Source organism: Talpa europaea (assembly GCF_964194135.1).
Source record: "Talpa europaea genome assembly, chromosome: 2".
NCBI classification, from domain to species: Eukaryota; Metazoa; Chordata; class Mammalia; order Eulipotyphla; family Talpidae; genus Talpa; species Talpa europaea.
In genome coordinates, this window is record NC_140068.1 from 122,195,029 (window position 1) to 122,219,635 (window position 24,607).

Sequence of the window (24,607 nt, forward strand, 5' to 3'; positions counted from 1 at the left end):
CCCACCTAAAAAATTATACATGGGATCCGTAATAAATTGTGAGACTGTAGAGACATCCTGAAAGAAAAATGTTTGAGAATCGCTGACCCAATTCCTGGGCCTGGACTCAGGAAGACCGTGTGACAAAGGTCTTGGTGCAGGAGAGGAGGGTCTCAGGTGTGGCTCCCAAGGTCTCAGTTCCCAGGGCGCTGTCTGGGGCGGGAAGGTGACTGTTGGGGCTTCCTCACCTCCCCAGTTTCACTTCTCACAGCTCTTGTCGGGTCCTCCTTCCTGGATACTGGTGCGTCACCCCAGGGCTCACTCCCCATTGCCTGGAGGTCTCCAGAGCAGCCAATCAGCAGCCCCGCGGCTCCCGTTCCAAAGCCCTCGCCCGCCCGCCGGGACTCCATCTCCCCAGCCCGGGTGGGGGCGCGTCCTGGGAGATGGGGGGCGCAGCCCTCCTGCTCCTGCTCGCGGGGGCCGCGGCCCCGAGGGAGACCCGGGCGGGTGAGTGCGGGTCGGGAGGGGACAGGGCGCTCCCAGAGGCGGGAGCGAGGGCGCAGGCGGGCGTGGGAAAGGCGCGACCTCGCCGCAGCCCTAGTTGTCCCCCCACCTCGGCCCCGCCCCGTCCTGGCCCCTTTCTGTCCCCCCGAGACCCCAGCCTCCTCTGGCCCCCCGAGTCCCGGCCATTTTCATCCCGCAGCCGCTTTTCGGTCTCACTCGTCTTTCACCCACTTTCTGTCTCGTGGGCGCCCCCTGGGACTCGAGCCCTGGAAAGGGAGAATAGCCTGGGTCTCCCCTCCCGCCCCCAGGCCCCCACTCCATGAGGGTTTTCCACACCGCTATGTCCCGGCCCGGCCTCGGGGAGCCCCGCTTCATCTCGGTGGGCTACGTGGATGACATGCTGTTCGGGCGGTTGGACAGCGACTCCCCCCGACCAGAGAGTGGAGCCCCGGGCGCACTGGGCGGAGCAGGTGGAGCAGGAGGAGTGGGACTGGGAGACACAGATCGCAAGGGAGCGCACACTGTGGTACCGCGTGCAGCTGGACTCCCTGCGCGGCCTCTACAACCAGAGCGAGACCGGTGAGCTGGCGCAGGTCCGGGCCCGGTCAGCACCCCCATCCCCACGGACGGGGGTCGCTCGGGGTCTCCCCCTCCAGGCTTCTCTGCAACCTGCCTGGGAACAGCCAGCAGGACTTTCATCCCATTTCATTCTGTTTAGTTTATTCCCGGCGGGAGGGGGGTGCGGGCGGGGTGACCATGGGGTGACACGGGCGGGGACAGGGTCTCACACCTTCCAGGATATGTTTGGCTGCGAGGTGGGGCCCGACGGCTGCCTCCTCCGTGTGTATGAGCAGTTCGCCTATGACGGTGCTGATTATATCGCCCTGAACGAGGACCTGAGCTCCTGGACCGCAGTGGACATGGCAGCTCAGACCACCCGGAGCCAGTGGGAGGCCCAGGGCATGGCAAATCACATCAGGAACTATGTGAAGGGCAGGTGCTTGAGGTGGCTGCACAGATTCCTGGAGTACGGGAAGGAGACTCTGCAGCGCACGGGTAAGAGGGGCCTGGAGGCTCCCGGTCCCCCCCTGCCTGGAGTCACTGCGGGAAATGAGTCCTCTCTCTAGTCCCGAGAGGGGGACTCCCCTGGGTTTCATGTTCTGCACTAGAGAGACTCCCACAGACTCCGGCTTCTCCTGAAGGACAGTGAAGGGATCCAGTCTCTCCTGAGAAAGACAGACAGTCCCTGACATCACATGTCACCGGGTCCTTTTGACCAGGGGCCTGTTTGAGAACCACGGGTTTCTCTCTCAGTCTTGTTTCTGGTCTGAGAACATTTTCATTTATGTGATTCCTGCTTTTCTGTGTCATTCACCTTCCACCCAGGTCAGGAGTAAAAAGTCTTTGTTCTTCTCCATCTGTTTCATCCTACCCTGGGTTTAATTCCTCATTCTAGAACTTTCTAATAATAGGAGAATCTCACAGATTTCCCCAGATTATCCTGTTTTTTACATTTTATGCTTCTTCCTGCCACACCAGTTGTCTTGTCCATTGTGAGGATGGTCTCATGAGGATTCTTCAGTGTCCATGGAGGAAACACAAAGTGAATTTTCTGATTTACCACCTCAGATCCCCCAAAGACACACATGACCCACCACCCCACCTCTGAGCATGAGGTCACCCTGAGGTGCTGGGCCCTGGGCTTCTACCCTGCGGACATCACCCTAGCTTGGCAGTGAGATGGGGAGGACCTGACCCAGGAGATGGAGCTGGTGGAGACCAGGCCTGGGGGAGATGGAACCTTCCAGATGTGGGCGGCGGTGGTGGTGCCTTCTGGAGAGGAGCAGAGATACATATGCCATGTGCAGCATGAAGGTCTGCTGGAGCCCCAAGTCCTGAGATGGGGTAAGGAGAAGGATGTGGGCACAGAGGCCATTCTCAGGGCCTTCAGGTGCCCTTCTGGAGCCCTTCAGAGGGTCTGGATAAGGTCTGGGGCTCAGGGTATGATCTTCCCTTCCCTTCCAGTGCCTCCTCAGTCCTCCATCCCCACTGCGGGCATCATTGCTGGCCTGGTTCTCCTTGGAGCTCTGCTCACTGGAACTGCGGTGGCTGCAGCTGTGATGTGGAGGAAGAAAGGCTCAGGTAGGGAAGGGACTGGGGGCGTCTTCTCCACTGGGGGCTTTCAAGTCCCAGGGAGAACTTGCCCTACCTGGTTAATGGGAATTACCATCCTCACATATGTATGGTACCCAGAGGGCATTTGGTCCCCCTCACCTCCTTTCTTCATTTTTTCCCAGTCCTGACCTGGGTCTTTATTCACAGTTCTGGAAACTTCCCTGTTCTGCAGGATTAAAAGATTCCTTTAGGTCTTCTGACCTGACTGCTCCCTGGTCTCACATGATGTTTCTTCCCACAGGAGGACAAGGAGGAAGCTACACTCAGGCTGCAGGTAAGTGTGGATCAGTGGTTTGATCCCTGAGCCCCTGGGGACAGTGTAAATGGACTCCATGGGGGAGTCACCATTATCACTCCCTCCTGTGGTCTCATCTCTGACCAGACTCTGTTTTGTTCTCAACCAGGCAGCAACAGTGCCCAGGGCTCTGATGTGTCTCTCAGCCCCTAAGGATCTTTTACAATGAACCTGATGAGGCTCCTGTTGTGCACACCCTGGGCAGCAGGGTGATGGTGTCACTGTTGTTCTTAACTGTGATATTGAACATTTGTTCATATTTTTACTTTTCTATGACTAAAGTTGCTGTTTGTGTGGAAGTTTTGTACATTTTTACAAATGAGTTGCCATTCATTTATTACACTATTTTTGTCCTTATTAAAATTGGGTTATTTCTTTCTGATCATTGAGTTTTAGGCATTATTTGTAGATACAGTCCTTTATCAGATTCGTGATTTGCAAATGTTTCCCCGCATCTGTGACCTGAACTCCTTTACTGATGGGAAAACAAACACTATCGCCCAGACAGGAGCATGGAGATATATATATCTCCAATATATATGTATTAGAAGATAAAAGATAAATTGCTAACTGGTTTTGAGCAGACATTGGCTGACTGGGGTGTTGGGGGTGGAGGGGAATGACTGATGAGTATCCTTGAGTGTTATTTAAATGTTCTTGTATGAGCATGAAATATGCTTTCTAAAGTAAATTACACTTCATTCCTCAACTTATAAAACTCTTCACACATCATGTCCAAATCATGTGTGAAGACCAGACTGACACGTCAACTACAAGTGATGGACCTGCATGTCACAGTCACAAAGTCATGGTTTCTCTCAGGGTTCACTCTGGTATTGTCCATTCTTGGGGTGTTGGACAAATGTATAATGACCTGTGTCCATCATGAGAATATCATACAGAGTATTTTCACTGCCCATAATGCATTCTGTGCTCCAAGGAAGCAAAAGCAAAAAGAAACCAATGGAATCACATCAGAAAAAAGCTTCTACATAGTGAAGGAAACTATCGTTAAAATGAAAAGACAATATCAAATCGGAGAAACTATTTGCACATCATCAATCCAACAAGGAGTTAATATCCAAAATCTACGAAGAACTCCAAAACAAGAAAACAAGTCAAAACAGGGGCAGAGGAGCTAAATAGATACTTTTTCTAAAGAAGACACACACGTGGCCAATAGGTACATGGATAAATGCTGGTCATGTGCTGTCAGGAAAATGCCAATTGAAACCATAATGAGTTACCACCTCACACTGTGAGAATGGCCCATTGAAGGGTGTGGAGGAAAAGGAACTCTGGCACATGGTGGGTGGGAATGATGTCTCGTCTTGTTAGTGGGCAGAATGAGGGGTTCCCTGGGCCCTCAAAACTGCACATTCTACATGGGATCTGCCATCAGCTGCATAAAGACAAAACTACTCTAAAGTGTAAGATCGTCAATAGAAAAGCACTTTAATACAATTAGTATAAAATAAAAAATCAGTGTGCAATAGAGATAGAGAAGAGAAAGAATATAGTTAGAATAGTTCCCAAGTGAAGCACTCAAAGTTACCCGTCCCCCTCATGGGTAAATGCCCAGCCAAACAGGCTTGGCCCAAAGCAGGCCCATTGGGGCCTGAACGCCTGCCACAAGGCTAAGGCACCTACTGGTAGAGACCCATGGGAAAGGGGCAGGAAGGGCCAGGTGAGTCTGGAAGGACAAGAACAAAATCAAAATCCACATCAAGATAAAAGCTGCCATTGTCAGCCTCCTGATGGGTCTCTCATTCACATTTTTGTCTCTTTCACATGTCTCTTTCCATGTCCCCAACTCCCTGGCACAAGTCCAAGTGAGAAGCAAGTGTGGTTTCTTCTTAACATGTCTCTTTGCTCCATGCTCCCCCTCCAGTCTCCTTTCATCATCTTACTCCACATCTTCCTCCTCTTCCTTAGCTTCTCATCACTGCTCAGATCCACCTTTCCTTGGGCGGGGCGGTAACCTGGAACCTCTCTTTTCAATGGATAGCAGATTGGTCCTGCCCCTATAGAAAAAAAAAAAAAAATGAAGGTTCCTCAAAATAGACCTGTCACATGGTCAGGCATCCCATTCCTTGGTATTTACCCAAAGAAGGTAAAAACACTAATTCCAAGGAATATGCACCTCCTATGGTCACTGCAGCACTGTCTACCATAACCAAGCAATGAAGACAACCTACGTGCCCAGCGGTAGGTGAAGGGATAAAGAATACAAGCTATATACACAATGGAATACTACTCGGCCGTGAAAAAGATGAAATATTATATTTGCAACAACATGGATAGATATGGATGGGATGATACTAAGTGAAATAAGTTTGAAGGGGAAAGTTAAATACTGGATGATTTCATATTTGTAATATAAAGAAACAAAGCAGGGACAGATGAAACTAAACCAAAACATACTCTATATATATGACTGCAGAATGGAAGCTATGGGCTGGGGGTAAGAGTAGGAAACAAAGTAGGAAGAGGGTCCAATGGACTATGGTTAAGACTGTGGGTGCCGTTAGGGTGGGTGTGATGTAACAAACATCTGAAGAGGTGTGACCCTTGCCTCTGAACACATGCAGTGTTGTAAACCAATGCTAACCTCAGTTGAATAATACAATGAAGGTAAAAAGAAAAAAAAGTAAACTGTCTCCTCCATCAGTCACTGACCTCAGGACTTTGCCTTCGCCTCCTCACTGTCATGCAGGCTGAGAGGCTGGTTTCCCATAAGGTCAGAGGCAGGAGGTGCAGGGACTCCTGGGGCTGCTCAGAAACTGCTGAGTAGAGACACTGCAGAGAGGGCGACTCTGAGGGAACCAGAGACAGAGGGTCAGAGTAGCCCCAGTGCTGAGTGAGGGTGTGGTTCTCAAGGAGAGGGGAGTGAGTGTGTGTGTGTGTGTGTGTGTGTGTGTGTGTGTAACAGGAATGACAGGATACACAACATAAGATGATGGGAAATCAAATAACATCAAGCTCCAGAATAAATTAATTCAAATTGCACACAGAGTAGAGAGTGTCAGAACAACACCTCTATAAATGCAGTTCCATGGAGAAGCAGCTTCTGAGCAGGACTGAAAAAGCACAGGACCTGAGGAAGTGGAGGAGGTTGAGAAGTATCTCATAGTTGGCTTGAGGTGTAGAGAGCTGGGCAGGACTCCCCTCCCCCCACCCTGGCCCCTACTAGTATGTGGTGGCATCTTCACCCCTGACAGCTCCCTCCCCCAAACCCCAACGTTCATGTCCTTTGGAGTCACCTGTATATGTACATATATGTATACATATAATCCCAAATTCTTGATTTGTCACCTGTTTGGAGGCGTTTAGGTGGTTACCATAGCTTGGCTACTGTAAATACTGCTGCACTGGTGGCGTGACGGGAGTGCAGATTCCTTCACAGGAGAGTATTTATCCTCTCTGAGGAGATCCTCAGTGTAGAATTGCTGGGTCCAATGACAGAACCACACTTACTCTTTAAGAAACCTCAGTACTGTTTCCAGAAGGGCTGGCTCAGTCTATATCCAAAAACAATGCAGGACTGTCCCCTTTTCTCCACATCCTTGCCAGCACTTGTTGTTTCTGGTCTTTTGGATATGGGCCGTTCTCAAAGGTGTGAAGTGGTTTAAACCAGGGGATCATAAAGCCACAAAATGTGGGCAAAAATAAATCCTGTAACACTCAGGCCCACACAAGGCTGTCTAATACCCCAAAAGAAAATAATGAGGAAGAAATTCAGGTGAATTACCTCAGTGTTAACAATATCAATGGTCCACTGCATTCTCAAGATGTCCTCCTGAAAGCATCCCCAAAATCTTGTCCCAGCCTCTCTGCCACAAACCCCAACCCCTCCAGCAGTCTTCGAGGGTCTCACCTTTTAGGGGCTGAGATAAATTTCAGAGCACTGGGACTGTGGCTGCTGGGGGAGAACACAACAAAACTTGGTCAGAGATGAGACCACAGGAGGAACAGATGAGAGTGACTCCTACATGGACTCCATCTACACTGTTCCCAGGGGCTCAGGGATCCAACCCTTGACCACACTTACTTGCAGCCTGAGTGTAGCTTCCTCCTTGTCCTCCTGTGGGAAGAAGCATCATGTGAGACCAGGGAGGAATCAGGTCAGAAGCCTAAAGGAATCTTCTAATCCTGCACCACAGGGAAGTTTCCAGAACTGTGAGTAAAGACCCAGGTTTGGACTGGGAAAAATGAAGAACGGAGGTGAGAGGGAACTGGACCAGATGCCCTTTGGGCCACACACGTGTGGATGGTACTGCCCATTAACAGGGTAGGAAGTTCTCCCTGGGACATGAAAGCCCCCAGTGGACAAGATCCCCCACTCCCTTCCCTACCTGAGCACTTCTTCTAGCCCCTCACATGAAGCCACCTTGTGTCCAGTGAGCACACCTCCAAAGAGAACCAAGCTGGAAATGAGGACGACAGCAAGGATGGAGAACTGAGGAGGGGGAACTGGAATGGAAGAGAAGGTCAGACCCTGAACCTGAGGCCTCAGTGTGATCCTCTGAAGGTCTCCAGAAGGGCTTCTGATGCCCCTGAGTCAGCCGGGTGCCCATATCCCCCTCCTTACCCCATCTCAGGACTCGGGGTGCTATCAGCCCCTCATGCTGCACATGGCATGTATATCTCTTCTCCTCTCCAGAAGACACCTCCACAGCTGCCCACTTCTGGTAATTTCCATACCCCGCCACCCCCAGCCTGGTGTTCACCAGCTCCATTTCCTGGAGTCATGTTCTCCCCATCTTGCTGCCAGGTCAGGGTGATGTCCGCAGGGTAGAAGCCCAGGGTCAGCACCTCAGGGTAACCTCATGCTCAGAGATGGGGTGATGGGTCACATAGGGCGATTGGGGGCCTGAGTAGGAAGAATCAGACATTTCATGCTTTGTGTTTCCTCCATGGACACTGAAGCAGCCTCATGTGACCATACTCCAGTGGACAGAACACTATGCTTGGAGGGAGGAGCACAAACCCCCAAAAACAGCCTGGTCTGGGAGTCCGGGATAGCAGGTGAGAGCCCAGGGTGGGATGCAGGTCTCTGAGCATTTTGTTGCTGACTTGGGTGGAGGGTGATGACACAGACAGGCAGGAGTGAGATCTCCAAAAATGCTCTCTCACCAAAAAACAAGATCTCGAGAGAGAAATTCATTGTTCCGAAGATGGCTGCCGGTCAAAAGGATCCTGTGTAGGGTGATTTCAGGGGTGGTCTCCCCTCTTTCTCAGGAGGAACTGGATTCCTTAATTGTCCTTCAGAAAAAGTAGGAGCCTCTGGGCCAGTCTCCATCCCAGAGCTGGAAAACGAGGCCGACAGCTCCCTCTCTGGCCAGAAGGGGGCGCTTCCTCACCATGATTCCATTTCCCTGCGGGGTGCGCGCCTCAGGGAGATCAAAGGCCCCGCAGCCCTCTCACCTCTGAGCTGCGGCGCCTCCTTCCCCATCCCCAGGAGTCTGGGGGCCCCTCCACGCAACCGCCCCCCAGGCTGCTCCCGTCCTGCTCTGCCCGACCTTCCCCCTCCCCCTCGCGCCGGGGAGCTGAGCCGCGGGCCCGCCGGGTCCAGGCGCGCAGGTCCCCGCCCAGGGCGCGTCCCCGGCGCCGTCGTGGGGAGCTGGTCGTGCCCGCGGGGGAGGCGCCGTCGGGCCCCGCGGCGCAGCCCAGAGTCCTCTGGATCGTGGGAGACCCTGAGCCCGCCCTGCAGTCACCCCGTGGTCTCCCGCCCGCACCCGATCTCCCGCCCTGAATAATCCCAAACTTAAAAGAAACCTAAAGGGTGAAAGTCCCGCGGGCTCCTCCCTGGTCAAGGGGCCTGGCAGGGGCCACGGCCTCGGGGGTCACGGGGCCCCGAGACTCGGGGCGGGGGGTGGGGCGGGAGCGGTGACCCGCCCCGGCCAGCGCTGCTCCCAGCCCGGTTCTGGCTGCGGCGGCCGCGCGGGGCCTCCAGGAGCGCTTGGAGCCTCCGCGCCGAGTGTCTGCGGAGCCGCGTCTCCTCGCCCGACCCTCCCGCCCCGCCCGCCCGCCCAGGGGCCCGCGGCTCCGCGCTCTGGCCCGGGGAGTCGCTGCCGAGCCCCCGAACTGCGGGTCGTCCACGTAGCCCCCCGCGATGCACCGGGGCTCCCCGAGGCCGGGCGGGACATCACCATTTCTAACACCCTCAGAGAAGGGGACCCTGGGGGCGGGGAGGGGTGAAGCCTGGCGGACCCTCCTCCCAGGGCAGGTCCTGAGTCCCAGGGAGATGGGGCAGGGGAGAAAGTGTCCAGGAGGGAGGGAGCTCCAGAGACTGAACATGGGCAGCGGGTCCAGAGGGGGCAAGACTCAGGGGACAAAAGGAGGAGGCAGGGTGGGGGGACAGAAAGGGACCAGGACTGAGGGGGCCACGGGGGTGACAGAGGGGCCTAAGGCAGCAGCTTCCTTTGCAGAAGCCTTTTCCCTCCACCCTGCTCTCACCAGCCCAGGTGTCTGTCTGGGCCAGAGCCCTGGAGAGAAGCAGCAGGAGCAGGGTTGGGGGCCCCATGATCAGCACTGCTGGGGTCTGGGGAGCTTCTGACCCTAGGCTGGTGGGTGGAGACTTACCTGGACAGGCAGTGATGCTGACTGGTTCTCTGGGAACCTCCAGGCACTGGGGACTGAGAACTGGGGAGGAGTCACAAGTGTCCAGGGCCCAGCACAGGGGGCCTCCCTTCTGTCTCCACCACCTGTGCTGGGCCCTGGACACTTGTGACTCCTCCCCAGTTCTCAGTCTAATTCATCTCATGCAAATGTTTTCCTTGGCACATGGTAGTTGGGGACGCAGCAGGAGTGTTGTGTGTGCACTTGCGTGTCATCGCATCAGGTGCTGTAAAATGTGGATTTGAGGATGACAGAATAATGAAGATAATTTTTAATGCTTCAGCCAAAACACTTTGAAGTGAAACTGGCTTGGAGCTGTGTTTCTGTGGTAGGTAGTTGTGAAGAATAACTGCAGTTAGTAATTTAAGCTCCATTTTTAGTAAGTTTTACCTCAGCAGATGGCGAAGTAGTGAAAAAGCCAATGGTGTCTAAGTGACGTTTTGAAAATAGTTTTGACCTCGTGGTTCCTGTGACAGGCTCTGGGTGACTTCAAGGATTCCACAACCACACTTTGAGAAATGCTTTTCTCAGGGAACCAGGGAGCATCTCCCAAGTGTTCTCTGCCTTTGCCTCCTCTTCACTTGCCAGCATCCCTCTCCCTGGCTGGCTCCTGCCTCCCCAAGCAGCCTCCCCTGCAGATACAATGGGGAGCAGAGAGAGGACCCCGGAGACGTGGAGCTTGCTCTGTCATGAGAGATGGACACTGAGTAAAGGTGACAAAGACACGTGTAAACCCGACCTGAGCCAAGGGCTGGGAGGAAGGAGCGTGTTTATTATGAAAGTAGAGCAGTAGGAGCACGTCTATTATTTTAAATAATATCAAAAGATGTAAAAAATATATAAAAGAGGGCCTCCCTGGTGGCATAAGGTTTAAGTCTGAGTGCTATCACTGCTTAGACCTGAGTTTGATCCCTGGCTAGGGAGCAACATACAGGGGGCAGCAGACCTCTCCTGTCTCACCCACCCCTCCCCTCAGCAGTGGATTTCAGTGGATCAGCCTATTCTGCTCCCTACTCTGTGTCTGGTGAATCCTCTCACCCTCTGCCCCTCTGGCCTATACCCCAGTTCTTGTATGCATAAATAAATAAAAAATGAATCTTAAAAACAAACAAACAAAAAATTACGAGCAGCATCAAGTACAAGATCCATCTCAGACCCAGCAAACAGCAGAGGCTGGGGACCCAGCGGTGGTGCAGGTGAAACAAGACACAATGGGGGATTCAGTCAGCTGGAGTCAGGCTTTGTCGTCAAATGAGTTTGATGTCAAACTAGAGAGGGTCAGTCCACCATCCAGCGCTGCCAGGCCAGAAAGTCTGGGCTGGTCTGCAGCCCCAGCCAGTAGTCAGGCACCACCGGGGAGACTCAAAGGATAGCTTAAACTAGCCCTTTGTTTAATTTTTCTATATCTAAGTGACGTATTTGTCTTTCTCCTTTGGGCTTATTTCCATTAGCTCCATCCATGTTGCCCCAGATGGCATGAGTTTATGTTTCTTGATGAGTAGTATCCTATTATCTATGTACCATCCCTTCTACAGCTTGGCTACTGTAAATAGTGCTGCAGTGATCAGGGGGGTGCCGGTTTCCTTTGAAGTAGTGTAAGGTCCTCTGCTGGTGTGCTGGCACCTGCCGCCCTAAAGGGAGCTGGAGTCTCTGAGAGCACCTGCTTACTCTGCACAGGGGGTTCCAGGAGGTTAGAAGTTCTGCAAACAGAACTTCTTCATTTTTTTTTTTTTAATTTTATTTATACAAGCACTGGGTACAGTCAGAAGTGCAGGAGGTTGAGAGAATTCACCAGAGCCAGAGCAGGGAGCAGAACATGCAGAAAAACCGAAGTACACTGCTGAGGGGAGCAGCAGGCAGCAGGAGAGGACTGTCACGCCATGTGGGACCCTCGTCGGTGGCCAGGGATCAAACGGCGCTGCAGAGTCTGCGGGCAGCAGAGGCTTCAAACAGCTATGCAGCCCAACACTCAACCACTGCGCCACCAGGGGAGGCCCCCAAGTTGGTTGTTTCCAGAGCCTGAAGTCTCTTGCAATTGTGCACATGGTTGAGAACCACATGATGAGTCCCCTACTGGGCACTATCCTTCCATCGGCTGCAGCCTGTAGGGCCCTCTCGTATGGGTACTGGATTGCTCCAGCCCTTGGTTTTGGCTTTGGGGCTTTTTGGCAGCCCTCTTGTCTTAGAGCCCGGGCAGGTGGGTAACACTGTGGCCTATCCTGGCATCCCATCCTCATGCCTTGTGAATACCCTTTTCAGTTGGTATCCCAGCCGGTATCAGAGACACCAAGAGTTAATAGCTCTTTGTGAGTTGCTGGACAACAACAACAACAAACAGCTCTTTCAGACATGAGGCCCGGAACCTTTGGTGGTCCTTTCAGGTGATGTCAGACGCAGGACTGGAGGCCCAGTCTCTGACAGAGGTCTTCATCCTCTCTTCCTCCCGCAGAGGTTGGCTACTGGATGCTGCTTGTCTTCTTTCAGCTTCTGGTCCTCCTTTCTTGAGAGGCCAGGAACAGAGTCTTCCCCTTCTTTCTTTGGAGGTTGGAACAGAGCCCCTCAGCTCCCTCTAACCCTGGCTTATATCACTCTTCAGGGTGTCCCAACCTCAAGTCTGTTTGGACCATTTTTCTTTTTTTGTGCAGAAGAATTGGGGTATTGGCCAGAGGTGTAGAGTGAGCAGAACAGGCAGACTGACTGAAACACACTGCTGAGGGGAGCAGCTGGCAAGGCAGGAGAGGTCTGCTGCGCCCTGTGGGTCAGCTCCCGGCCAGGGATCAAACTCAGGCAGTAGTGGTGATGGTGCCAAGACTTAACCCCTAGGCCACCAGGGAGGCCCTGGACCATTTTTCATCCTTGGCTGACTGGGCCACTTAGCACCAATCAGCTCATAGCTTGCACCTGATTGGTCCTGCCATAACCCAGGAAGCATGCAGGAAAGGGCAGTTCTGAGGAGCAACTGCCTCAATGGACTAGTGGTGGAGCAGCAGAGTGGAGACCACCGCTGCTGCTGGTTCCTGCCACCGAGGCACCTCCCAATCTGTGCCCACAGATGCGGGGGACAGGCACAGGCCCCTCTTCCTGAGGCAGGCACTGTGGGACTTTGCCACCAGTCCAGGCCCCTTCCTTCACCGCAGCAGAACTGCTTTCTAGTGCTCTCTGAAGTGAAGGATGCTGAGGCTCAGCCCTGTTCACTGAAGCGCGACCTAGAGCCAAGTCTGGAACCACGATGTCTCCACATCTCCTCGTCTCTCCCCTACTGGCTCATGCCTCCAGCAGGGAGGTGACCTGCAGTCCCGAGGAACCCACCACTTCATGTCAGAGCCTAGGGCACAGGTGGTCACGGACCTGGCAGGACTGCAGGGTCCTCAGTGCCCCCCAGCCCTGAGTTGGAGCTACCTCTGTCCTGGCCTAAGGACCTCCCTCCCGGAGGCCTCCGAGCCCTTCCCAGCTGGCGCAGGCCTTACCAGCTCCTGCAGCTCTGCCAGATTCTCCCGCAGCTGGCCAAGTTTCGTGGCCAGCTCGCTCTTGGTGTGCTGCTCCGTTTGGAGTGAGCCAGTCACCTCCATGTTCTGATGGGACTGGACAGACAGAAGAAACAATGAGACACCACCCAATGCAGTTGGAGACCCAGAACTCGGTGTCCCCTCCCACATCAGGACGAGGTCATCCCCCAGCCCAGGGCACCCCAGGCACCTTACCTTCTTGCCAAGCGCTCTCTGGGCTCCGGATCCTGATCATCTCCTGCACCCACCCTCTGCCTGGGACTCCCACGTCACCCGCTCTCCACAGGAATGAATACTGCCCACCTCTACACATCAGTCTGAAAGGCCACCCCTCCAGCCTCCAGACCCTTCAGAGCCAACTCCTCCCTCAGTTGCCACATCCCATCTTGCCGCCTAGCAAAGTGTCTGCTGCCAAGGCCCATGGGAGATGGGTAAGTGTCCAGTTGATTTTTGAAAGACAGTGAGGGAGAATATCCCAGTCACTCATCTCTGGTGAACCTCATGTACTTTGCACTTCTTCTATAAAACTCACCTTAATCTTTGCACCTATAACAAAAGCCCCCTTTCTCCTAAGCCTGCATTTCCCACTCTTAAGCTAAACTAAATTCATTATGTTGCCCAATCAACTCCTATGTGGACTGTTGGTCTTTGGGGGATATGCCCAGAGGGCAAGCCTATGTTTGGGGGGAGGCGTTTATTGACGCTCTCCCAGTAGGACGGTCCCCTGAGCATTCACCCTGGAGGCTTGGAAGGCCCATTCTCACACCCCTGCTCTGGAAGCTCTTCCCAAATGACCTCCCATGCTTCTTGGTGTATTGTATCTTCTCCAAGATGATAAAGATGTGCGGGAAGGAAAACAACAACCAACCCAGCAGGTGAAATTGCAGATATGGACACACCAAGAGTTAATGATGGCAACATAAAATCAGCCAGAGGCCAAGTACCCCAACCAGACAAGCCTCCAGCATGCACGCTGGGAGAGGGCAAGCAAGAGAGGGGGTCTCAGAACGGCCTCCTGTCCAATGGGGGCAGCGCTACCCCATTGGAGCGGTTAAGGTCAGACACCAACACCTGCAGAATATCCTGAATCTACAGGTGAAAAGGGAAAAACAAGGGCAAGGGGAGAAAGAGAAAAGTGACTTAGAGAAGACAGGAAGGTAAGAGAAGGAAAAAGAGCAGCTGTGGATGATGGATGCTGGAGACAAGGGTGACAGATCCATACCACGGCCTGTGCCATCTTTCCAAATGGCCACTCACTGCCTCGCCTGAGGCAGAAAGCAACGTGAACCAAAAGATGATCAAAGCTACCAAATCAGTCTGGAAGACACTGATCTGGCCCAACAATATTATCTTCCAGGTGAGAAACTGAGACCTGGGAAGGACATGATTTTCCCTGTGATCACCCAGCAAGCAGGTGGCAAAGACAGACTCCCATCTCAGAGGTCACCTAATCCCAAGCACCCAGAGCTCATCTGTGCAGCTCTAAAGGGAGAGGATGTCCTCGCTGACTGGCTTCCCCTTGAGGCTGGGGATGAGGGAAATTGCCAGAGCAAGAAGTCCTGTACTGAAGGCTTACTGCGAACCAGGCCCCCACACAATCATCTCAGGATGCTGCCTAGATTTAAGTAGAGCTGTAGCACCCTGACTCACAGGTGTACAAAGAGCTTAAACAGTGTCGCCCCAAATCAGATCCCCAGCAGAGCTACGGAGAGGCCGCACTCAGACGCAGGGTTCTTACCCACTTCTTTCATGCTCTTCACCTCTCACTCAGCTGCCCTGGAGCACCCCTCTCCCAGGAAGCCTGGCAGAGCAAGACTTACATCTTTTGATGACTCATAGCCACCAGATGCAGTTGTCTCTGGCTTACTACCATGTTTCTTCTTCTTTTTCTTAACTCCTGCAGGAGAACCCAAGATGTTTTTCCTTTGGTAATCTCTCAACTGCAGAGAGGAAAAAGAGAGTTGAGGCTCACAAGAACGGCAAGCCCCTGTACTCACACCCCACTTTACAAGTTAGATTTGCCATCTGACTTCATGCCACCAACACCTCTACCAGGTGCTGTGAGTAGTCCCCCCCCACCTCCCTCCCAATGACAGAAGAAATGGACTGATAACATGGTTTAAAGAAAAAATATTTAGGAATTTACACTCAGTCTTCAGACTCCAACTTCTGGGATGCCATGAATCAGTAGCTGCCAGCGGGCAAAGCCAGCGCGGGGTGGAAAAGCAAGCATGTGAGTACTCAGACGTCAGGGCCCTTTCTTGTACATGTTACCCATTAACAGCGCTGCTCAAGCTCCTGCACCAGTGGATGCTGATGGCAGGAGGCAGTGAGGGGACAGCCAGGGGCACAGCCAGGCCCATTTCAGAGCAATCTGTTACAATCTCACATATGTCTGCATACGTGCATTAACACAGAAGGCTTTTTTTTTCTCAGGAGACTCAAGCAGAATTGATGCTTCAGTCGCCTGTTTATCCTGTGGTGAGCTGAGCAACCCATGTTGAGACGACTGGGGGAAGATTCCCAACTGGGAAGGTCAGTTTGCTGGGGTCTGATCCACAGAGGGTAAACAGATCACTCCAAAGAGCACTGATTGGGGGGCACTCTGGCCCCAGGCTCATAAGGAATTAGAATGTGAGATGGAGAAGTCAGACAAAAATTGGAAAGTCTCCGTGGAGAAGTAGAAACCCCGCAGAAAACCAAACTAAACAATTCTTCCCAGTGTCTCCCAGAGCAGTTGCCAGCGTTTCAAGTTTACTAGGGAAGCGTAGGCTTTGTAGGCGCTCAGTGTTTAAAGGTGGGGTACAGAACAGAGCAAGTGAGCCTGAATCCTCTCCCAGGGTTGGGTTCCAGGGTCTTGAGTCCCCCTTCAGGTTGGTGTTCTAGGCCACAAGGGAAACCTGAAAGGGGGTTAGTCCTGGGGGGCTGGGGCAACAGATCAAGCACCCAGCTCTTTAGGTGACTGTAAGGATGATTCCTAGGGGACTGTGATTTAACTACATTCCACCCCTAGTCCCCCCACTCCCCCACCCCCCTGCATATTCGCTGCTCCTCTTTGTCCTGGGCCAGCCTGCTTATGGACTCTCAAACTCCTCCCTCATCACTGCTCCCTGGTCTGGCAGGAGCCGAGGGGGTGGCTCAGGCCTGGTTATGAGGGTCTTCTGCAGGGATGCGAGAATACGGGTGGAGGAGGAGTTGGTTAAATGTGGTAGGAGACATTTCCTGAATGCGAGCCTGTGTGAATTTTAGGAGGCAAGGAGCAAAAAGAAAAAAAATAAGGTGATCATTAGTATTGGCCCCAAGGGTGGGAGGATCCATGAGGCTACAGGATTTTGAAACCATGTGAGTGGAGACTTGGAGCCCCCGCTTTCCCTTGCCATGTCCTTGCGTAGTTTCATGAAGGCTTCCACATTTTCTTCTATAATCCTTGACTCACTGATATAGTAACAACATTCTTCCCTGAGGAACAGGTAGGTGCCCCCTTTAGCAGCCGTTCACAGGTCGAGAGCCCGTCGGTTTTGGAGCATGGCCTGTGCCAGGGAGGGGAGCTGTCTTTGTGATAATGCTAAAAACACAGAGTTTTTTTCTAAGGAGGTATCTATTCATTAACCGAAATGTTAGAAGTGCAGGAATGAAAGCCAACAAGGGCGCCAGTTTGCTAGCAGGGGTAGCTGTGATTAGAGTCCCATAGGGGGACTGAGAGTTGGGGAGTCTGGCAAGCAGCGTCCATTATCTTGGTCATGGTGGTATTGAGATTAATTGGAGCTGCCGCCAGTAGAAGCCTCTGAAGGGAAGCACAGAGGAAACAAGAGGAGGTATTAGTCCCAAAAGAGTCATTTAGGAAGGGTATAGCACTTTGGATTATATGAATCCAGGTTGAGGGTGTCTCTGTCTTTTCTGATGATGTTAGCTGATTTTGTAGGACTTGCTCTGAATGGAGGATGTCCTGGGAGACTTGGACTGTGGCATTTTGTGTTGGGACATAGTCCCTTGAGATGGACAATGTTGCCACTGGGTAGGAATGCCAGCCAGTGTGCACTGCTGCTTGGACTCCCTGTACCCAGCGTTGGTCCCAAGAATCTGAAAAAGATCGTTAACCTGTTTTGTATTCAAACCCGTATTATGACAGACTGGAGAGAACATTAGGCCTTTGTCTGGAAGGTGCACTGTACATGAGTGTACATTTGTAGGTGTTCTTGCAGTGATCTAAGGTTTGATGGTAAAAGGAACAAAAGAAGATGTTCATAGGGTTAGTAATTGATGAAAGAGTTAGGGTGAGGGTGATGGGTGCTGTGCATCCGGCCTGTGGGCATCCGCAGTACCCACCAAGTGGGTAGTCTCCATGGATCCTGAGACAAAGGTCTCCCTAACTTTGAAAATCCATGCACAGGACACTGGGCTAGGGGAGATTTTGACAAGAAATGCGCATCCGAGTAGGACCCAGGTTACGACATGCATACTGTTTGTCTTCGGGGGCACGTTTGACCCAAGAGACATGGTGCCAGGAGGGGTGTCCCAGAAGTGTTACCACTATAGGCGTGGGGAGAATGACCGTGTGTGGACGGAGGGGAAGGTCAGCTGAGGAGGTCAGGATCCGAGGCAGGACTGGGTAGGTACCGGTCTGCGTGTTCCTGGAGCAGTTGCCTGAGTAGGGAGAGGTCAATCCTGTCCGGGTAAGTGTCCACGCAGCTGGTGAACTGCAAAAGAAGAAGGTGGGCAAACTCCCCCTTGAGGTGACACACGAGCACAGGTTTGACGACGGGAACATATCTGCCAGACTTTTGCATTCAAGGAGGGGTGAAGAGCAGACTCAGGATTTGGCGTTCATTAGGCTCCTAAGTAGAGTGATGGAGGGGACAGATTGGGAATAGAGGCAGGGTCTGCAGCAGAGTCAGTGGTGGGAGCCCTTGCTGCTGCATCAGCCTTGTTATTCCCTGTGGTCACGTAAGAACTGTCCGTGTGGTGTCCTTCACAGTGGATCATGGCGACTTCAGTTGGAAGCTGCAAGGCCGCTAGAAGGTTAAGAATAAGTTTAGCGTTCATGATGGGGGACCCCTTGGTGGAGAGGAACCCCCTTTCCTGCCAAATCGCAGCAGGACTGTGAGCCATAAGGAAGGCATATGTTGAATCCGTATTGATGGTGATTTTCTTATGGTTGCTGAGGGTCAGGGCCCCGGTAAGTGCTCTGAGTTCTGCCTTATGGGAGGTGTTTCCCCCGGGCAGCTTTCCTGCCTCGATGACCTGATCGAGGGTAACCAGGGCCTAGGCAGCCCTCCGCTGACCTCGCGCACCTTCGCAAGAGCTGCCGTCTACAGACAGAGTCCAGTAGGCATCTGACAAAGGGGAGTCGGCCAAACCCAGTCTGGAGGTTTGCATTTTTTCCAGGATTTCGGGACACGAATGAGCGGCAGAAGGGGGGCCAGAGACAGAAGAGGGGCTGGGTTGAGTGAGACTCACTCTGACTGAGTGAGACTTGCCAGAGGGTTTTCGATAAAGAGCACGTGGAAGTCCTGTGAGCGGGCAGGAGTGAGAGTGGAGAGCGGGCGGGGAGACAGGGGAGCCTGAAGGCGGTGCGGGGAATGTGCTTGGACAGGTCTTCCCAGAGTAATTTGAGGGGTCCCCGGGTGAGTAGAGCTGCGCCGCCAGGGCTCTAAGGCAAGGTTGCCAGCCCCTGACGGTGGGATCCATCTGCTTGGAGACATAAGCAACAGGATGCAGGGCTGGGCCCAGATGCAGGGAAAGGCCACCTGCCGCCATACCCTGACGTTCGTCTGTGCATAGGAGGAAAGGCTTTTCTGGGTCAGGAAGGCCGAGGGCAGGTGCCCTAAGGAGGATATGTGTGAGTAAAAGGAAGGCCCTGCGGACCTCCCTGGGGATTGGAGATGTCCTTCAGGGGAGGCTTTTCCTGCCTTGTACAGTGGCTTGGCTGGGAATGCAAAATTAGGGATCCAAGATGGAAGAATCCGACCAAACCTAGGAAGGAAAGGATTTGTTCTGCCGATTCAGGGGAGGGAAGGTCCCAGATGGCCTGTTTGTGGTCCACCGTCAGCTGTTTGGAGGAAGGAGTTAGTCGAAGACCCAGATAGACAACTGTGGTACTGAAAGTTGGGCTTTGGATGGGGAAACACAATTTCCTTTTGAGCACAGGAAGGTGAGGAGTTGTGCAGTGTGCTGCTGAGATTGTGGCGGAGAAGGACTGCAGAGGAGGAGGCCAGCAACATCCTGGAGGAGAGTCCAGAAAGGAGATGGACTTACCTGCTACCTTGACTGTTATCCTTGGCTCCTTGAAGTTTATCGGGGTCGACGAGTCCGGGCCTTTTCAGTCCTCAGCTGCCAAACCCAAGACTGCCAGTGGCAAGAGTTGCAGGGGCTGGAAGGACTGGCCCACCACAGCCAGGCGTGGAGGCATAGTCACTTGTCCAGTGACCCCAGATGTTGCAGGTGGGACACGGTCCTGGCAGGGGTTGGGGCATTGTCTGGACCAGTGGCCTTCTTGACCACATTTGAAGCAGGCTCCCAGCGGTGGTCGGTTGGGGGCTATGGGGCCCATTGTCGTACTCTGTGGGGTGACAGGTGCTGTGGTGGTTGGAGGAGGAGGGCTTGGCGGTCTCAAGGCAGCTACCAGGGACTGAGCTTGAAGCCCATCCTTCTGGCGACTACGGAGTTCTCTCTCTGCCCTGTCCTGTTCCTTCCGGTTGTTAAATACTGTCAAGGCCATACTCAGCAGATCCCGGATAGGGTTTGAGGACAGTTCTCAGCCTTCTTTTTTTTAAAAAAAAAAAAAAAAAGATTTATTTATTCATTTACACAAGAACCAGGGTACAGGCCAGATACGTGGGAGGATGAGAGGATTCACCAGAGACAGAGCGGGGAACAGAACAGGCAGACTGAGGAAATACACTGCTGAGGGGAGCAGTGGGTGCAACAGTGTGCCATGTGGGACACTCACTGGCGGGCCGGCATGGTACCGGCACTGCAGAGGCTTGGGAGAGCCTCACAGCGTGGCACTCAACCACCTGTGCCACCAGGGGAGGCCTCTCAAACTTCTTAAGCTTCTACCTAATGTCAGGGGCTGACTGAGAAATAAAATGGGTAGCCACAACTGTTGAGCCTTCATTTGAGTCAGGGACAACCCTGGTATGGGGCTGGAACGCCTCCGTCAGGCGACTAAGGAAGGCAGCAGGGTTTTCTGAGGCAGACTGGATGATCTCCCTGAGCTTAGCAAAATTTACACTTTTGTGCACAGCCGCTTGGAGACCAGCTAGGAGACAGGCAATAAAACGGTCTTGGTGAGCCCTGCCCTGGGGGCCCTGCCTGTGTCAGTCTGGAAGCCCCACCCCAGCTCTGGGCTGGGAACTGCTGCGGAGCCTGGGGCCATGGTTGTGTCAGTCACAGGGATCTGATCTGCTTGGTCTTGGGCAGACCTAAAAACCTGCTCCCTTTTGTCAGAGGTCAGGGTGGAAGAGAGGATCACATGTAATCATGACAAGTAAGGTCACAGGCTTGGGTAAGATAAGGAAACTCTTTGGTGTAGGTGGTGGGATTGTTAGTGAAAGAGCCAAGAAGCTTTTCAGTCTGGGAGAGACCAGACAGAGAGGAAGGACCATGGACCCTAACTCCTCCTTCAGTCCCCGCCACTTCCCTGAGGGGACCCAGAAGAGGACCACCCAGAACGGGTGTGGTGGCTAGGAGGTGAAAAAAAGAGGGGAGGCTGGATTGGGGAGCTGGAGGAGGTGAAGACTGAGAACTAGAGGATCAGAGAACGTTGAAGAGGGTCCAGAGAGGGGGAGAGTGAGAGGAGTCTCAAGACTTGGAGAGTGTGGCAGGTTTTCAGGAGGGAGGGCCTGGAGGGGGCACGGGAGCACAAGAGAAAGCCAGCCTGGCCCTAAGGGATCTCTGACCATTTTCCATTGCGGTGACAGAACTCTTTAGGTCTGTAAGGACGAGAAGTCACAAGCGCCATGCTCGGGCCCGTGGGAGCCATTGTCCAATTGGTATTGAGGCCACGCAGCGCTGCAGTGAAAGATGAGACGCTTAGGGCACATATCTGGCCTAAGGCCCAAGGGACCGAGGTTTGAGAGAAGGCATCTGTTGCGAGCGTGATAGATATTCTTCAGTCAGAAGTTGGCTCTCAGAGAGAATTTTTATTCCTATATTGGTCACACACACACTTACGTTTATACAGGCAAGCCAACCCCAAGTTCTCAAAGTACCTTTGACTGAAGACAGTCACTGCGACTTGTCTCAGCCGGGCCTTCCACCTAGGTGGATGTTCTCTGGCTGTGGAAGTCTCTAGGCTCGAGGGCCCGCAGAGCAGATGGTCACGCAGGGTGTTGAGCTGATAGGACGCTTGTGCCGCTGTCAGGGAGCAGGCCGTCAGGGAGCCTTAGAAATTCATCCTGGGGGTGCAGCCCCCATCCCCCTATGTGAGCGTGCTGCTGGGGCAGGGCAGCTGCCTTGGGAGCTTTGGAACCAGGTCCAACACAGGGCAGAGGAGGTCTGACCCCTCCTCCTTATTGTGGCAACTGAGTCGCCTTCAGGAAGGCTCAGGTTGTCTGATGGCTTTGGAAAGCCTGAGGGTCCAAGCCACACCCTCGGCCCGCAGCCACCTTGCAACCAGGCAGGTCACAGAGCGCCTTGCTCTAAGTGCCCAGTATTGCTGTGCCTGCCAGCACAGGGCCAACCAGTCCCTGTGCCCCAGGTGAAGCACCGAAGCCTGCCTGCAGGCCCGTGGACCTGGGCCTGTTGTTCCATAGTGTCACCTCTCCTTTTTCAGCCAGGGGACCTCAGTGTCGGCTGACCTGGGCAAGTCGGCTTCTCTGAGTTCTACCCAAGCTGGTCAGTAAAACTTGCCCCACAGACCTGCCTGCCCCCCCCAACCCCTACACTGATGCTTGCTCTTCTGCTTTTCCACACCAGGAAGGGCCCAGCCTCACCTATTCAACCTGCGGTCCTCCAGCCTGCTGAGGCTCCCCTCTTAGACTTATAAGCCTGTGGCCATTGGCATCTGGCCTCCTGTCCTCCCTGCCTCCCCAGGGTCAATATGGAGGACTCCTGGGCTTTCTGCCCACCCCAGGGGGCCCCCAGTGCTCCCTCCAGCCATCCTCTCAGCTCTGCCCTCCAGGTACAGTGGTATTCCCCTGTCTTTCTCCATCAGGAATGGTGGTGTCGCATCGGCCCGCGGGCCCCTACTCCTGACACTAAGGGTGACCCTGGGCCGGTAGGTTGAAAGACAGGGGAGCAGAGAGGAGGGAGCCAGAGGGGGCCGATCACATGCTGGCCTATGGGTGCACTGTCTCCTGTGTGTGAGAGGCCTTTGAGCGAGCAGGGAGAGGCTCCAGCTCCTGCTCCTGCGTCCCCCCTCCCTGTCCCCCTCCCCTCTCATCCAGAACCCCTGCCCACACCCTCCCCTGCTTCGTCTTCCCTCCCCACCTCCCCCCCAGTGCTGCAGCCCAGGCTGCACCTGCCTTCCCAGCTCTCCCCCTTCTCTGCCCTCCCCCGTTTTCTCTCTGCTTCTCTCCAGCTGCCAGCTGATCGGGTCAGGCAAGTCCATCCTGTCCTGAGAGCCCCAGGGCCCCCTTCAGCCTCTAACCAGACCCCTCCTCTTCCTGGGACACCTCTCTTCCCAAGCCTGCCTGGGTGGCTGTTCTGTGACTTGGCCCCCAGCCCCCAAGCCTCCCCCTTCATCTGTGACTTTAGTCTGTTGTGGCGGTGAGCTGACACCCCAGGCGTGACCTCGGTGACACTTGTGCCCCCTCGGTGGTATTGCTCCTGCCCTGCTCTATACATGTCTATAAATACATGGGCACACACACATACACGCATGCATCTCTGGTGCTGGGAACTGCCGGCTGTGCTGTCCTTCTGAGTCTTGCGGCCCAACTACAAGCAAACACTGTCACCCCAGCTGCTCCGGTCAAAACGTGCCACCTCCGACGACGAGCCTCCCTGCCATTCCCGGCCTGTGCACAGTCAGCCCCCCCAGCCACCTTCCTGCCCCTTCCCCGAGCATGGGGGTGCTGTCCGGGCAGCTGTGTGCTTCTGGCCGTGACCAGTCCTGCTGTCTCTTGGCCGAGAATGAAACCCATTTCTGAACAATGGGGAGCAACGTGTTGTGTGCTGGTTGTGTTCTGTGGCATTCAGTGGGAGGGGAAGTCTTAAGCATGTGGACGCAGGGGTGCCTGGGATGCCCCAGTCCTTCCCGGGCTGCCCTGGAAAGCACCTGGATGTTAGCTGGTCTTCATCTGAATCCTGCTGTGGCCACCAGGGGTAGAGTGCCAGCCTGGAGGACTCATGGGACCTGGGTGGGGGCCCCAGAGGAACAGGGTGAGAGGAGAAATGCCTAGGCTGGAAGCCAGTAGTCTGGGGTGCTGGCACCCTGCTTTCCTCCCACAGAAGTAGACCAGGTTTCCCAGTGTTGGTCATCAGAGCAGGACCTGGCCCTCCCGGGGTGGCACGCAGTGGATGGGTGGCACCTGTAGGGCCTAAGAGCTGAGCTGGGTTGGATGCCCTGACAGGCAGCTGCAGAGAGCACCTCGCACCCCAAAGTCTGCCCTCTGCTGGCAGGACCCACACCCAGCGCAGCCCCTGAGCCCAGATCCCAGGGCCTGACCACAGGGTGAGTTCCGTTTATTCAGAAACAAAAGTGAAACACCAGGAACCACTCCCTGGCCTTGCCTCCTTCCTCTGTCCTGGGCGACCCATAAATAAGTTTCCTCGATGTCAAATGATTCATAGAAACCTCCTCTCCCAGGGGCCACCGCGGCCTCCGCTGTGATACAGGGGCCGTCTCAGCCCCATGTACACATGTCCCAGCACAGTATGTACACCGCGGGGTGCCTGCACATCTTCCGCCTGGCCTCCACCAGGCACCCTGGCCCAGCTTCTGGCCAAGCCCAGTTTTCCACAGGGTTGGGGGAGTAAATGTGTACCCCCAAATTGCCTGAGTAAGCCATGCATCCCCTCTATGGGGACCTTTTATTAAAGAAGCAGTGAAGGCCACCTCTGTGCAAATCCTGGGTGGCCTCCAAGATAATCAGGCACAGAGGCCCACGGGACTTTTGTAAAGACAGCAAGTGGAGGCCACCCCCTTGTGGACTGCGGTGGCCTCATACCTGCGGGACATTTGAGAGGAGGGAAGGGGAGGCACCCTTTTGCAGATTGGGGTGGCCTCACACCTGCAGGACTTTTGTGACGGGGCACAGGGGGGAAGCCACCCCTTTGTGCATTGGGGTGGCCTCATGCCCACGGGTCTTTTGTGAGGGGCGGGACAGGAGAGGCCACTCCTCTGTGGATTGGGGTGGCCTCATGCCCATGGGCCTTTTGTGAGGGGGGAAGGAGGAGGCCACCCCTTTGCACATTGGGGTGGCCTCATGCCCGCGGGCCTTTTGTGAGCCGGGACAGGGGAGGACACCCCTTTGAGGATTGTGGTGCCCTCATGCTCGCGGGACTTTTGTGAGGGAGACAGGGTAACCTCAAGCCGTAAGACTTGTGTAGTGAGCAGAGCACCCCCACCCTTAACAGGTGG

General features: G+C 54.1%; 1 pseudogene across 1 annotated transcript in view; it reads left to right on the top strand.

The window, feature by feature from the left end:
- Nucleotides 1-823: 823 nt before the first annotated feature.
- LOC311188293 (patr class I histocompatibility antigen, B-2 alpha chain-like) overlaps nt 824-24,607 on the top strand; it is a 102,533-nt pseudogene continuing 78,749 nt past the window's right edge. Inside the window, exons 1-3 of the transcript in view lie at nt 824-862; nt 921-1,062; nt 1,264-1,539. The product of the transcript in view is annotated as a patr class I histocompatibility antigen, B-2 alpha chain-like (transcript). The remainder of the gene's footprint in view (nt 863-920; nt 1,063-1,263; nt 1,540-24,607) is intronic.